The sequence below is a fragment of the Pinus tabuliformis genome, chromosome 6, assembly GCF_031772625.1.
Source record: "Pinus tabuliformis cultivar Carrire ecotype Pingquan chromosome 6, CPIR1, whole genome shotgun sequence".
In the NCBI taxonomy this organism is placed as follows: Eukaryota; Viridiplantae; Streptophyta; class Pinopsida; order Pinales; family Pinaceae; genus Pinus; species Pinus tabuliformis.
The window spans coordinates 329,500,864-329,516,442 of NC_142292.1; positions in this window are offsets into that span (position 1 = coordinate 329,500,864).

A 15,579-nucleotide genomic window follows, 5' to 3' on the forward strand; every position below is an offset into this window, starting at 1 on the left:
GAGTGCCAAAAATGTTCATCTTTGATGATACAAAGGTTCCATTTTTGTGAAAGAAACAAACAGTTAAAAAATGTAAAGAGGGTATGCCTTAAAAGAATAATCAAAAGGCAAGAAAATGAATTGGTCAGAAAAAATAATTGAAATGAACCCCAAAGAAAGACCAGGAAAGTGGCCAACCCAAATACCACTGCTATCTTGATGGATGGCTCAACAGTTCAAATTGGGCCATGCCATGTTTTAAATTGCCTGTTATAGACTAGAGAATGAATACCTGTTCAAACAGTTCAAGCTTGACAGATGAGTAGCTGGATAGAGAAAGGAAGGAGCCCATTAGCTTAATCTGGGCCCTTGGAAGATATAAGGGTAGATTTAGATAGGAGGGCAGCAAAAAGAAAAGAGCATATGAGGGTTTGCAAGTCTAAGTGCACCCTCCCTGAAGTAACAAAAAATGCTAGGTACTAAGCTGGGTAGGTAGCCAGAAGTTGCAGAAGCCTGATTCTATTCAGTTTTGGCCTTGATCAAGAAGGCACATATTAGCATTTGCAGAGGTATCTATGCAGCATTTTGATGACAAAGTATGGAAGCATGTCTAACTTCCCCTGTTTTCCCCAGAGACTCTCTTTCTAACATCCCCTTGAGGACTTTAGGACCTCCCTAAATAGTCCTTCTTGTATTTCTCCTTGGAAAAATTCATGACAAGTTTTGACCTTCTTCTCTGAAAAGAAGCCACATTTCTGGTGTAAAACCATTCCTCACTTTCATCTACTTCTAAATCTAAGTTTACTCTTTAAACTTAGCTCGTTGTTCCTCTTTCACATCCCCAATTCACATTGACTTCTAACCCTATTATCTAACTCCCTAAGTGCTCCTCTCCCCCTACTATTATAACATTATTGTGAAAAAACCAAAAAAAAAAATATATGTAAATACCCCCCCCTTGGGCATTATAGCCATATATTTAAAGTTCGGCAAACATTACAGAATCAAAGACTTTCATGTATATAGTTCATACTATAATTGGGGATTAAATTAACATTTGGTTGGTTTAATAACCCTTACCCACCTTATAAACTACAATGTTGTATTCTCCCCGCTTGTTATGTGAATTTTTGAAAAAACCCACTCTAAGCCGTTTTTCCAATGTTTACGTTGCGGTGCGCTTCACCAAAAAGCAAAAAATATTTAAAAAAAACCCACCGGGTCCCGCCGTATCGCGCTGACATATTCGCGGCCCGTCATCCGTCGGATCCGGGCCCTCCCATCCGACGGTCCACGGCAATTTCGGACCACCCCCTCCGTCCGTCCTTTACCGCCCGAAATCTGTCAGAGGGTGACGTAGGGCCTGGGACGCGTGCCCATTTGTTACTGGATCGGGCGGCCTCTGACCATTACCGGGCCCGTACCTTAAGCGGTCTGATAATACCGCTAACCACCCTTTGTTACCGCTCTCCCTTTCCGCTCCACGTCATTGCCGCATCAGCGTTACGTCAGCTTCCATTCCGCCATTTTTCCGACCTGTCCGCCACGTCGCTCGTCCACGTCGACCCAATCACCAGTTGACACGTCATTCCTCCGTACCCGACCGGACCAATGACGTCATCCATAAAAAAGGCGCCAAATACCAATTTTTCCATATTATCGCGCAAAAATCGTTTCTTTTCCCATTTTCTTACCAAACGAGCACTGTATTTCCTGCATGCCATTTACGTCGTCTGTCCGCCAACTCCAAAGTTCGCTCCCTAACTGCCGGCGCCGTGAGTTCAATCAACCTTCAACACCGTCGGCCACATAGTCCCCAGGTATTTATCAATTCCCTCTGCATACCCTGGTCCTTCCAAGTTCACTGTATTAAACGAGAGGAAAGAAAAAAGCATAAGAACTGCTAAAAAATTCCTAAGCATGAAGAACCTCCATCTCCCACTTTAAGCCCCAAATTCACTTGTAGGGGCTCCCATTGTTCAAAATTTACCAAGCTCCCACAGCTTCTTGCGCATTTGCGACTTAAAGCCATTAGCAGACAAATTTCACTGTAAAAGCAACACTCAGTCCCAGCATTGGCTCTTTAACCTCTCTCAGCAGCATTTTAACTCTGTTTCACCCCAATTTACCCGTGTTCTCTCTGCAAATTGCCTTATCCATCGAAATTCACTGCTCTGTGTTACCTTTTTCCGAAATTCAAGTTCAATACAACTCCAAATAACAGCTAAAACAATGGAGACCCCTGTGGCGTTGAATATTGCACCTCTGAATGCCCCACATAAAGACCTAGAATGGTTGGCCCTTGCTGACAGAGATTATCAAATGAAAGAAACAGTTGAACTATGTAACAAATATCACATAGAAACCGTTTGTGAGCTAAAGAAAAAACACAGAGATGGTACTGACATCTTGGGAATCTGGAAGTCCCACTTACCAATCTATTATCTTCCTCAGGTGAATGACTTCCCTGATTTGATTCACCAATGCTGCACAAGTTATGACCCCAATCAAAGGGCTGTTCTGAGTCCTTCAGGCTCTGTATTATTCCATATCACTCCTGATGCCATCAACCAAATGCTACAGTTTCAATCTGCAAGGCCACTGACTCCTCTTTCTATGCAACTTTTGCTGGAGCAAGGTGCCAAGCTGTCCAACTCACAAATTACAAGAATTGGCCAATTGTTCATGCTCCCAGATTGCCAACCCCGGCAGCCTCCCCCTTATCTACATGTCTGGTTCAATGACATAGGGAGACTGCTAGTAGACATGATATCCTCCATCTTAGGATTCAAAACCAGTGAGTTTGTGGATGAGACAACCTTGGTAATGCTATCCATGTTCACTCCAGGACAGCCCCCTGCTGTCCAGTATGACTATGCTACATTTATAGCTGACAAGATTCATGAACAGTTCATGAACCTGGAGAGAGAGAGGGTATTCAAATACACCTCCTATATATATCATCTGCTATTGTACAATCAGCCTGATAGCTTTCCTGTTTTCCTCAAGAAGTTAGATGCAAAGGGAAACAGAAGATCTGTAGTGTTCTGGACATCAGTCTGTCATCATATTCATTACTCACCATACAACTACTGTGAGTTCATTGACTTGTTCATTCATCCAGCCTTGTCCCTGCTGCAGAGTTCCCCTCCTCCTAGACTCACCGATGATATGCAGAAAATCCTCCAGCTTTCAAAGAACTATAGCATTGGAGATTGGTACTTCTACCAAGATCACACAGTGATCAGAATATATGGCTGTGAGCTAGCCCCATACAGACTGCCAAAGTACGTTCCCATGAGACTTTTTGCATTAGAATACTTCCGGCAGTTTGGCAATGCAGACATGATCCACTTTCATAGCAGAAATAAGAAAGCACAGCTGAAAATTAAGCACCAGCTGGGTCCGTTTATCTTTAACAAGAGGGAAGAAGCTTGGGAAGAGGCAGACAATATTCTAAAAAGCCTCCTTCTCAAGACAAGCTTCTATTGGGCACCATATGACCCTAACCATTTCATAAGCCTCAGAAGAATCAAGTATAGGCTTGCTACCTATGATCACTTTAGCATTCCAGAAATTGAAAAACATGCTAACCAACTAGAGTGGAGAGAAGGCACATTAGTGGAGGATTATTCTGAAGAGGAATTAGCAGAAAGAGCCATTAAGAATTTAGAAAAAGCAGTTGACTTGGAATATTTTGGACAGGTTTGGTCTTCAGCCCCTCAGCATCTTGGAGAAACTGCCTCATCGTCCACTGTTCCCCAGCAGTCTGCCAAAGCAACTGATCAAGCAGCAAACATGGCTAAAGGCAAAGCAGTACAACAAGAGGAGTCACCTCCTAATTTGGACCAGCAAGCAGAACAGCAAGAAGGCATGGCTAAGGCACCTGCCTCCACAGAGCAGCAAACACAAGAGCAAATCCCTCCAAGGCAGGAGGTAACAGTTGAGTCTACAGTTTTACAAACACCAACTAATGAGGAAAGAATGAGGAAAAGAGATAGGCAAGAGGATACTCCTCCTACCACTTCAATGGATCAGCAAGGTGAGAAAAGACAAAGGCTAAATCCCTTCTCGGAGGAGGAAATGCCGGAAAGACCAACCGATACTATGCTCCCTCCTAGCATTGAAACATCGGCCAGCTCCTTGCAGCCAGAACAAGAGATGCAACATGGGGCAGAGGTAAGTTCTTCAAGGCAGCGGTCCAAGGCGGACTCTAGCATCAAGAAGCAGTTCATAGACATCAAGAAAAGAAATGAGCCTCTCAAATACCAGATCTACAATCAACTCTTAAAGATGGCACCAACTAATCAGCAGAGGCTAATGTCGGCTTATGATATTCAAGAACAAAAAATGACTCTCAGTCATTTTAGGCCTACTATGCAGCAACCTCAATCAGCTGCTGACTATATCAGAACCAATTTGGAGATTTTCGCCAAAGACATCCACCCCATGGACCAGATCGAGCTACACAGGCAAACAGGGGAGATGCTCTATTCCACATTGGCTGATAAAACTCTAGTAGCACACCGATTGCAAAATTCTCTACACAATACTACTGCTCAGCTAGAATTAGAAAAGGCATCATCTCAAGCCAAGGACAACAGAATCAAGTCCTTGGAAGAAATTATTATAGAGCTGGGACATGATCCAAAGGACCCTAAGGGTGTGCAGGCACTATTGAAGAAAAGAGATGAAGACATAGCAGCTCTGAGAAAGCATATCAAGCTGCCAGCTACCCTTCACCCTCAGACTGGAGAGGTTGCAGAACAAAAGAAGGATCAGGATGTGGTTGCTTTACTCCTGAGTTTATATAAGAGATTGATGGAGACAGAGGGTGCATTGGAGGTAGCATTAAAAACAAAACAAGGTGAAGTACCAACTCAGCCAGCACAGACATCTGCATCCACTGAAGATGTGCCACTTGCAACTACTGCAGCAGGTCCTCCCACCGGACAAACATCAGAGGCAGCCCCTTCAGGCTCAGCACCAGCTACAGAAATGACAGCACCAGCAACAACATCAGAACAGGTACCAAGCCTTGATATGCAAAATATGATGAAAGAACTTCAAGCTCTTGAGGCTCAGATGGCTGAACTGAATGAGACTAAAGAAAAATTGGCTGCTATTGAAGAAAAATATGATAAATCAAAGCAGAGCATAGCTGAAAGAACAAGGGAGGTGAGGGCTCTTGAAAAAAGAATAAAGGAACTAGAAAAAGAGCTTACTCTTGATAAGGTTATAATTGAAGTTAAGAAAATCCTATGGGCCAACATTGGTCAATCCATTACAGACCAATGGCAGTATATTGAAACTATCCATGAGCATATGGATCTCCTAGGCAGGGCCCAATCAGAAAATCAGAGAGCCAGGGCATCTCTAGGGAATATGCCTGAAATAGCCAACAGAATGATTAATGTCCTTAACAATCGCACTGGCCCCCAGCTGGCAGGAATGGGTATCACCAGTAGAAATGATACTATTTTACTAATAAAGAGGGTGCTTACCTTAAGAAATTATGTGCAGACATTGGACAGAAGGTGTCAAGAAATGCAGGCAGAGGTGAATAAATTTATTGAAAAAATCACAGCATTGCATAACAGAGGTCTTCCCAGCTTGGTAACTAGTGCAGGAAGGTTACTATCACATGAGCACTATGCCAAAAGGGTCAATAGCTATGCCACAAACCAGATCACTGCATCAGCAAGTGCCCCAGAGGAAACAGGGCCTCCATCTGGGCAGAGTCTCTATGACAAGCTAGAAAATTTATTCTTTATTATGAATGAGATTAAACATCTTTTTGAAGTGCCTCCAAACTATTACAAATACACTGAGGCAGATGAGACCTTAGGTAAAATCCTGAGACACCAATTGCCTACGCAGGAATGGTGGATGGGCATGATACAAACTTTGCTGTGAAGAAACAGGTTTATTTACCAGGTTTGTGTCTATCGATCACAAGTCAGCATTTTCAGAATATTGATACAGTTGCGCTGACTGGGAAAGGAGCGGAAAAGGCCAACTCAGCAATCAAATTTGGCGACCAAAGCAGGACCTACAAATGCAGATGACGGGGCTAAGGCAGCCGCACCATGACAAGGCAGTAAAAGGCAGATTTCTCAAAATCAATGCAAAGCACTCGGCCGACCCCGGTTGCCTCCAAAAGTCAAAGGATTTCTGACAGAAGTGAACAGCCATTGATTGTTCATTTAAAGTAGCAATAACTATTGCATCTACTATTTTTGAGAGTTGGTAAAGAAAGTTATTAAGCAAATGACTCATCGTTAAGATATTTTTGTAAAACAATTGTATATATATCCCCACGCATAACTTATTGGGGGTTGTTGATTCTCTTCTGAAGAGCTATACTGTAATTTCAGACTTTCAATACAAGAAGCTGATGGAATTTCTGAAGTTCTGCGTTGTTTGAAGTGTTATGTTGAGATTAGTTGCTGCTGCAGGATTCCTGCGCTATGTCATGATACAATAAGTTTTCTAAACCGTGTCTTTATGTTCCATTCGCTTACAAAATCCATATATGTTGCATGTTTCTTGGTCTTAGCATTAGAGAAAAAGAATAGCTCAGGATTTGTTTATTAAACACCCTAAGCTCAATCTCTGTTTTTAATCATGTCTTCTTCAGAGTTAGTTATAAATGTGAAATTCTTAATTGCTCACATTTACACTGAATCTTTCATAGTAAATATTGTTCAGGAATTCTGAGTTGCTCCTGAGTAATATTTCATTTCTCCATATCACCAGCATAGTGAAAGATTCTTAGTTGCCTCTCACTGGCTGGTAACAGTCTATATTCCCAAATTTGAAGATTGTTTCATGAGTGCCCATCTGGCTCTGCAGTATCATCATTCTCACTAAATACCTCAAGCAACACATAATCACAGACTCCAATGCCCAATGGACTAAAACCCCCTGAACATTGCATTTCAGCTGTTAGAAGATATCATTCAACCAAACTTTAAACAAAATTCAGTGCATCATAACTAGCCTAAAACATTACAAAACAAAGCTAAATTCTAAAGAGAGAGCCCTCTCTGATTGCAGGTAGGCTAGAACCTGTGATCCAAAGATTGGTTAGTGGTTACCTCGGTCGTATTCCCTTAGGAGTCAAAGGGAACAACCTGAGTGTTAACACGCAATACAACACATCTTCAACAATGTAAGTACTAAAACAACCAACGTAGTTCAACTATCTTAGTACAAGTCAAGCAAACATGCATTACAAATGTTTAAAGAGTAGTCTTACAAACATCTACAAAACATGCGTGAAAACGCTTTGGCCTTAACAAGCTTTTGAATTAAGCAAAATTCCCAAGACACATCTATACACCATACATCACTAGTCCTAGTAGTGGGACATTGGAGCCACTCCTCGCTCCTCAAAGAATAGACCACAGACTCTCAAGGATTTGTGGGAGGAGCCAAGGTGAAAATTCCTTCCTCGTATAATGGGAGGGGTATATATAGCCAAGGGTGATGCTTGACCCTTGTGACTCTTGGATTAGCCTCATGGTCGTTCAACTTCCAATGACTTTTCAACTAACATGACTCTTTAACTTCTTGTGTGTTGGACTTCACTTTACCTTACATTGAGTTACAATGGATATGGCCCATAGTGGTGATGTGACCAAGATAGGTCATGACACAACTCGACATGACACTGCTGACATGTCCTGGCTGACTATGGTGTCTGTGTCAAGTTGTAGCACTGCTGAGTGATGGATGTACTCTTGGTGTGCTTTGTCTTCTCCTCTGCATGACATAGTGTTGCGAGGTCTTCGATGGTCTTGGTCTTGCTTGATGGTTCCATGCATGTGTTCCTTTTGCTTGTTTCTTGATGTGTTTGGTACGTCCATCCAGCTGTAAGCAAGTCTTCTAGCATATGTGCTCCTTCTTCATCCCATTCGTCGTCTCACCATGATCTATCAGTGTACCTGTTCCTACAATTCACTCATGACGGGACGACATCAAATCCAAAACCTCCTAATCTAGCATGATGCATTGTTCTCATGTTCCAGGTGACTGGAGGGAGGACAACTCACTAAGACAGCACAGAGTACAGCTCAGGCTGGAATGAGGAACTCCGGGAGGGTAGCCTGCACTGTCAGGAAAAGTGTGCAGTGACCACTTGGAGACAAAATTGCACAGTGAAGGACACCAATGGCAATTGCAAGGTGGGATCCTGAGCGAGGCACTTCTACGTAATTTCTAAGAGAAAATCATGACTGGGCTGCAGGAACCTGCTGGGCAGTTCTATGCAGTTACTAAGAGCAATGCAGGACAGGCAACAAAGGGTCATTTGGGCATGTCTGCGCAGTTTTGGAGAAAAATGCAAAGAAAGGCAATAGAGGACCTGCTAGACATGACTGTGTAGTTTTCAAGAGCAAGACATGACATCGTTGCAAGGGACCTATTGGACATGACTGCGCAATTTTGGAGAACATTGCAGGACATGCAGTAGAGGGCCTATTGGACATGTCTGCGCAATTTCTGAAGGCAGTGCAGAGCAAGGCAATAGAGGACCAGCTGGGCATGTATGCGTAATTTTGGAGGACAATGCAGACCCAAGTCTCATAGCAGTTAAGAAGGAGGCTTGATGACTGTGCTTGAGAAATGCATAGTTTTGTTTGGACATGGAGGCAGTCTTCTGTGCAGTTTTGGGAGACAAACAGGTTGCTCAACTCCAAGATTTCGCAGTGCATCTGACTTAGAGTACAACCTCAAGCACTCTGCAGTTTCAGGCAGCAGAGAAGGGTCACTGAGGGCTGAGACTCCGCAGTGCAACTCAGTCGAGGTCCAGTGGAAGAGGGTTCTATGGTCGGACAGATTTTTCAGGAAAATGGCTAAGTGTTGAAAGCAAGTGAACTTGTGCATATTTGACATTGGGATCATACTCTTAGCTTACTTCAATGACGAGACAACACATACCACTAGCACAACAAGACAAAACATGCCCTCGGTGAGATTGTCTTAGAGCTGAAAGCGATAAGCGCGACACTTGAGATAGACCTTCGGACAACCGTGACGACACTTGCGCGACAGTGCTTACAAATTTCTATGTGAGGACGACAGATGTCTACATAGCAAAGACAAACCTTCAAATTCACCTAAACAATATCGCAAGCATGACAAAGCAATCAATATGCCAAAAGATGACTGATGGTCAAACAAGCAAAAGGGTGAAAAGACTTCACAAGTGCTCATGAGGTGAACTCGAGTGTTTGCAACCATCAAAGGAAAAACCAAGCAAGGCTCCGAAATTTGGATGTAGGCAAAACTTTTGGAGGGTGTTGCAGCCGCTACAACAGGGAGCTACCCTCCCCCTACAAACCAATCGACAGGGGGGGTTGTCACCCCCCTCTTACTCCCCGCCGCTGTGACCGACGTAACATACAAAACGTGGGGCTAGTCATGGAAAGAATATAACACACACCCAACACTTCTTTAGCCACACCTACAACCTCCTCTTCTAGCTACAACTAACTCTTCTTAGCTACGACCTTCCCTTTTCTAGTGCTTGACTTGCTCCTTAGGCCTATGATCCTCTAGTTTTACTTTGTTGCCTCCTTCATAGGCTTGTAGTTTCCTTTCCTTAGGCAAAATTTCTACACAGTTGTCCCTTGTTTCCTTGTTCACCTCCTTTCTCTTTCAACTCCTTTTTTTGCCTATGGCTAGGTCACATCTAGCCTCTTCCACAACACACAAAAAGAATGATCATTTTCCTTCTTGTATTTATACTTTCCAAGGGAGTGGTGTGTCTCTTAGTCTTTATGGCCAACTTGAGGTGACACGACGCCTTAAGCTGACTTATAACTGAATTTAAAATATTTCTTGTGCCTTTTACTTATTCTCACATGCCTGACACAAAATACATGTGAGAAGTACCTCCCTATGCTACCAAATTTCAACATAGGAAAGAAACAGAAATATAAAGGACAACTAGAATTACCAATTACCTTATCCTAGTAAATCAAGCCAGGGTCAAAAGGAACATATTGGTCACCAATCAAAATCAAGGGCATGAGACTCCATAGGGAGACTTTTTTGTTGATTTCAATCTCCTTATCCAAATGCTTCGGCAAAAACAAATCATAACCATGAAGGATTTTTTCTCATACCTCAAATGGATTTTTTCCATAAAGCACTTACCTACCTAGAATTTGGAATGTTCCCCTTTCCATTTTAAGATGCATTGGGGGAGATGCTTTACAAATCTAGTTCCACGGACCTTCCCAAGGACCCAAATTTAGCATGCACACTAGTATAAAAAAATTCGTACATACCATTACTATTAATTATAATCCTCACACAACATGAGAGGCACACATCAGAAGCCAAGAAGGAAGTCACTCATGAGAATATAGGTGGTTTATTTCTATATAACCCCCACTTCTCAATCCCATATATGATTTCTGTACAAAGTAAATCATTCTTCTAGTGCCTTAAGTTCACATCATTCCCTTGTATACACAGAATCCTCATAAGTGCAATGACCCAAACCTAAGAGTTAATGAATTCCTCATTATGCTGGTATAGTTCCAACGTGGGTGAAAAATAAAATGACTGCAGGGATAGCACCTGTCCTACCCATTGACCCATCTGTAATTCAAACTCAACCCACAACATCACATTATCTTCAAAGGACATTGGACCATAATAAATTTTCACATCAGTCGCTTCCTCTTACCATCTAGATTACAAGCCATACTTGACAAACCCATAGTGCCATAACCTCCACATACCAATTGCGTAATGAAGTAATACCCTTGCATGCCTCCACTGGGGACATATTGCCATCTTTCCAATTAATTAAGGGGCCATATGTCCCATGAGGACAATAAGCCTTAGACTATTGTAATGCATAAAAAATTCATGGAATTGGGAAATATGAGGCTTGCCCATTCACCCTTAGTTCACCCATATTTAATGTAACTCACTCGCCATATCATCAGCATCCTCATTATTTATTTAGAGGATGTGAAACACTTTGAAGGAATGAAAGTGGGATATCACAAGTTTAATCTTCTTCATAATATTCTTCACCCTAGAGTTTTGAAGGAGGGAACCAACCGCTAATGATGAATAATAAGCTTAGAATCTCTAGATACTATCAAAGAGATTTTTTGGTCCTTGGCCAACAACAATCCTTGGATTAGGCTCTACACTTATGCTTGATTATTAGAGATTGATCCAAAATACCAAGAGTATAATAATTTTGTAGTTCCTCCATGATAAAGGATAACCACCCTTTGTGTGCTTGGGGTAGCTTAATTGGCAATGGTCGTGGAAATGAAGTCTCACCGAACTAGAAATCTTGGGTTCAAATCTTGTGCTATCCCCCCGATCGAGGTGAGAAGTTGGACATGATGAAGATGTAGTCCTACCAAGATTACAAAAAAAAGGATAAACACCCCTTAAAATGACAAATATCATTATTATTTAAGTATGGGGGATTTACGCAGTGCATTATATTAGATATCATTTTTGGGATTCAACTGCGTTAAGTAAGTCATTCAAACGTATGACCATTTCCATGAGAGGTAGTCGTAACTGACTAATTTCTCATGATTTTTGAATAGTTCACTTAGCACTCATTGCATCGGGTGAAAAGTAAAAATCTTTATTTTAACTTATAATCAATCTAGTTTTAATGGAAAACATCTTAAAAACCAAAAGAAGTTGGATGACTAGTTGAACAATTCATACTTGATGGAACTTAATCATTATACTACATTATATTGTGACAAATTTTACATTATATACCATATATTTAGAAATATATAACCAACCTAGATCCATCTTAACTACGGACCTACCAAGCGTTGAGAGGGATCAAAACTCTATTCACTCTAAAAGAGGTTTACGTCTCAAGAGATTTAATCCCCCTCAACGCTTGGTATATCGAGAGTTAAGAGGGATCTAGGTTGGTTTAATTTTCCCCTTTTAATAGGCTATATTCCACATGAATACCATGGGTTCTCATACCATGGGTGAATATCATGAATTTATTTTTATTTTAACCTTTCTTATCGAGTAAAAATGTTTTGTGGTAGGATTATTTTTATTTCTATTTTATTTTCACTCAATTCAAATGTTTACATTACATTACGTTATATTTTTTTAAATTTAAAATTTATTTTATTGAGCAGGTCAAAATGTTTAACATTATAACATCTCCTCCATACAGAGCCTGTAACACCCACAAGTCATTGGCACAGTCGGAAGAAACGGGTGCGCCCTTCGGGCGCGTTTAACCGAACTTCGGGTAAGAGTTGGTGACGAGCGCACGATGGGTGGGCGCACGAGCCGAGCGGATGGAACAGCGAGTCGAGCGTGTGCCCAAACGAAGTGACGAGCTGGCTAGGTGAGTGGGAAAGTTGACACACGATGGGTCATTGAAAAAATGACTGAGTGTCATGAGCTTGCGAACTTATATGGGTGGGCGGTCCCACGAGTGGGCGCCCCACACCAAAGCTGACGAGCTAAACATGGTGAAAAGCCAAAATTCGGGTCAGCTTAGCCATCAGTTGAAGCTCCCACTTGGGCGAGCCATAATGTAAATGATCGAAGGTGTTGGTGGGAAATTCATTCAACAAGCGGATCATCTCACGGTTAAGGAGTTAGCTCAGTGGTTTGGGTGCGAGCTGCCTTAGCGGCGAGCTGGGATGAGCCCGCACGACGAGCGGTGGAAGTCGAAACGCAGGATCGGTGGGTGGTTGCTAAAGCACGGGTAGACTTGACGGGCAAACCGCAAGTCGCACCGCCACATGAACGAGCAAACGAAATTGGTTGGCGCGGAAGGCTTAGGTGTGGCAACCCGGTGTTAGGCGCCTGTTGAATGAAACGATGAGCTATAGCACAACAAGTCAGGCAGCGGTGAATGATGAACCACGATGCTGCAGAATCGTGCAACGCGAAACGAAGGTTGTGAATGGTGGATCGTGCAGGGTTAAACAATGAGCTGCGGGTGCGGCAAGTTGTGCGATAAGGAACGATAGGGTGTTCGGGTGGAATGCCGAGTTGGGTATCGTGCAGGGCTAAACGGTGCAGCAGCCGAGTTGATGAACCAGCCGAGCTGCACGATAACAATTTTGTATAAGTGTAAAAACGTCGGTTGAGTTCTTCTCCCGGTCATTTGTAACAAAAACATAATTTGATTATAATTTTTATTTGCATATCATTGGACTATGTCTCTTACTGGTTATGTGTTTTATTAATGTATTTCGCACATTAATGTTTTAAACATGGTAAATAAGATGAATGTTAGGCGTAGTTTAGGAAACATGTTAACAAAGGAAAAAGTTAAGTGTTTGGCCGATGCCACACGTTGGGCAATTCACGAAAAAATAATTGAGGGCGTGACAGATGGTATCAGAGGAAATTGCAGAGACCAGGTATGTATGTAGTCTGAAGTTGTGTGTAGGAAATCTTGGATTCATAGTTTGGGTTTCTTGGACTTGGTGGTTCATGGCAAGACCATCCAAGCATTGGTGGACACGGGGGCCACGCACAACTTCATGACGACATGGCTAGCAAGAGAATTTGGAAGTCAAGGCAGTGAACTTAAGAGCTAGAGTGGCAGGATTGGCACACGAAGTGCCGGTGCAAATCAAAGACTGGAAAGGTCGGTTGGACTTCACGGTGATGGAGATGAACGATTTTGATGTGATATTGGGGCAGGATTTCTTGAAGGGCAATAGAGCAGTTATTGTCCCCTTCTGCGATGAGATTATGTTGATTGGAGGATCACAGACTTGGACTTTGCCTACTCATAAGAAAAGGAAGGAAGTCAAGGTGCAGCATGTTTCTGCACTGAGTTTGGAGAAGGCTATGCGGGAGTCAGATGTAGAGACATATGTGATAGTTATCAGAGAGGTCGATAGCGATGATGGAGTGGGGATGCCTGTTCCAGCTAAGATTTCTGAGGTGCTGGCCAAGTATGCAGATTTGATGCCCAATGAGCTACCAAAGAAGCTTCCACCAAGGCGTGTGGTGGACCATAGCATTGAGCTAGAGCCAGGGAAACAACCTCCAGCTAAAGCTCCTTATCGGTTGTCAGGACCTGAGTTGGAGGAGTTGAAATGACAGTTAAAGGAGTTAACTGATGCAGGTTTCATCAGACCTTCAAGGTCCCCCTATGGAGCTCCAGTATTGTTCTAGCGGAAGAAAGATATGAATGAGCTATGGATGTGTTGTGATTATCGTGCTCTCAACAAGCAAACGATAAAGAACAGATATCCTTTGCCATTAGCTGCAAATTTCTTTGATAAGCTTGTGAAAGCCCGAGTGTTTTCCAAGCTCGATTTGAGGCATGGGTACTATCAGGTGCGGATAGCGGAAGGAGATGAGAGGAAGACCGCGATCGTGACAAGGTATGGAAGCTTTGAATTCCTTGTCATGCCATTCGGGTTGTGCAATGCTCTTGCTACGTTTTGCACTTTGATGAACGATGTACTATGTCCATACTTGGATTCATTTGTGGTGGTGTACTTGGATGACATCGTGGTGTACAGTGATAACATGGAGGATCATAAGAGGCACTTGGCTTTGGTGTTCGAGGTGCTGAAGAAGAGTCAGTTGTACTTGAAGAAGTCGAAGTGTGTGTTTGCCCAAACCGAGATTCTGTTCCTTGGACACATTGTGGGTCAAGGGTACATACAGATGGAGCCGAACAGGGTGAAGGCAATAGAGGATTGGGTTGAACTGAAGAATGTCCATGATATGAGGGTGTTTTTGGGCATGACCAACTACCAACAAAAGTTTGTAGAGGGGTATTCCAAAGTAACATCGTCACTGACAGACCTTCTGAAGAAGGACAAGCGATGGAGTTGGACGGAGAAATGTCAAATGGCATTTGATGATTTGAAGAAGAGGATGGTTTCAGCACCGATACTGAAGTTACCAGACTTCGAACGACCATTTGAGGTACACACAGATGCTTCATATTTTGCCATAGGAGGGGTTCTTATGCAAGATGGGCATCCAGTGGCGTATGAGAGTCGGAAGTTGCAGGATAGAGAACGGAGGTATCCGGTTCATGAGAAGGAGATGATTGCGATCATCCATTGTTTGCAGGTATGGAGGCATTACCTGATTGGGAAGCCTTTTGTTGTCAAGACTGACAACGTTGCAGTAAGTTATTTTGCATCACAACCAAAGCTGTCAATGAAGCAAGCTCGTTGGCAGGACTTCTTGGCAGAGTTCGACATGACTATTGAGTACCGGCCGGGTAGACTCAATGCAGTTGCAGATGCCCTTAGTAGGAAGGGACAGCTAGCAGCATTGGAGGGGGAGGAAGACTGGGTAGCACGAAGTAGGAGTCGAGTACAAATGACAAAAGAGATGCAAAATAAGCTCAAGGAGAGCATTGAGACTGATACTCAAGCACAGAATATAGTGAAGCAGATAAAGGAGGGGAAGACACAGAAGTTTTTTCTCCGAGATGGACTCTTGTTCTTTGGGAACCGACTCTATGTTCCAAATTCATCTGGGCTTAGGAGGCACCTTTTGAAGGAATGCCATGATTCTCCATGGGTTGGCCACCCAGGGCAGCGTCGTTCTTTGGCATTATTGGAGAGAGGATTC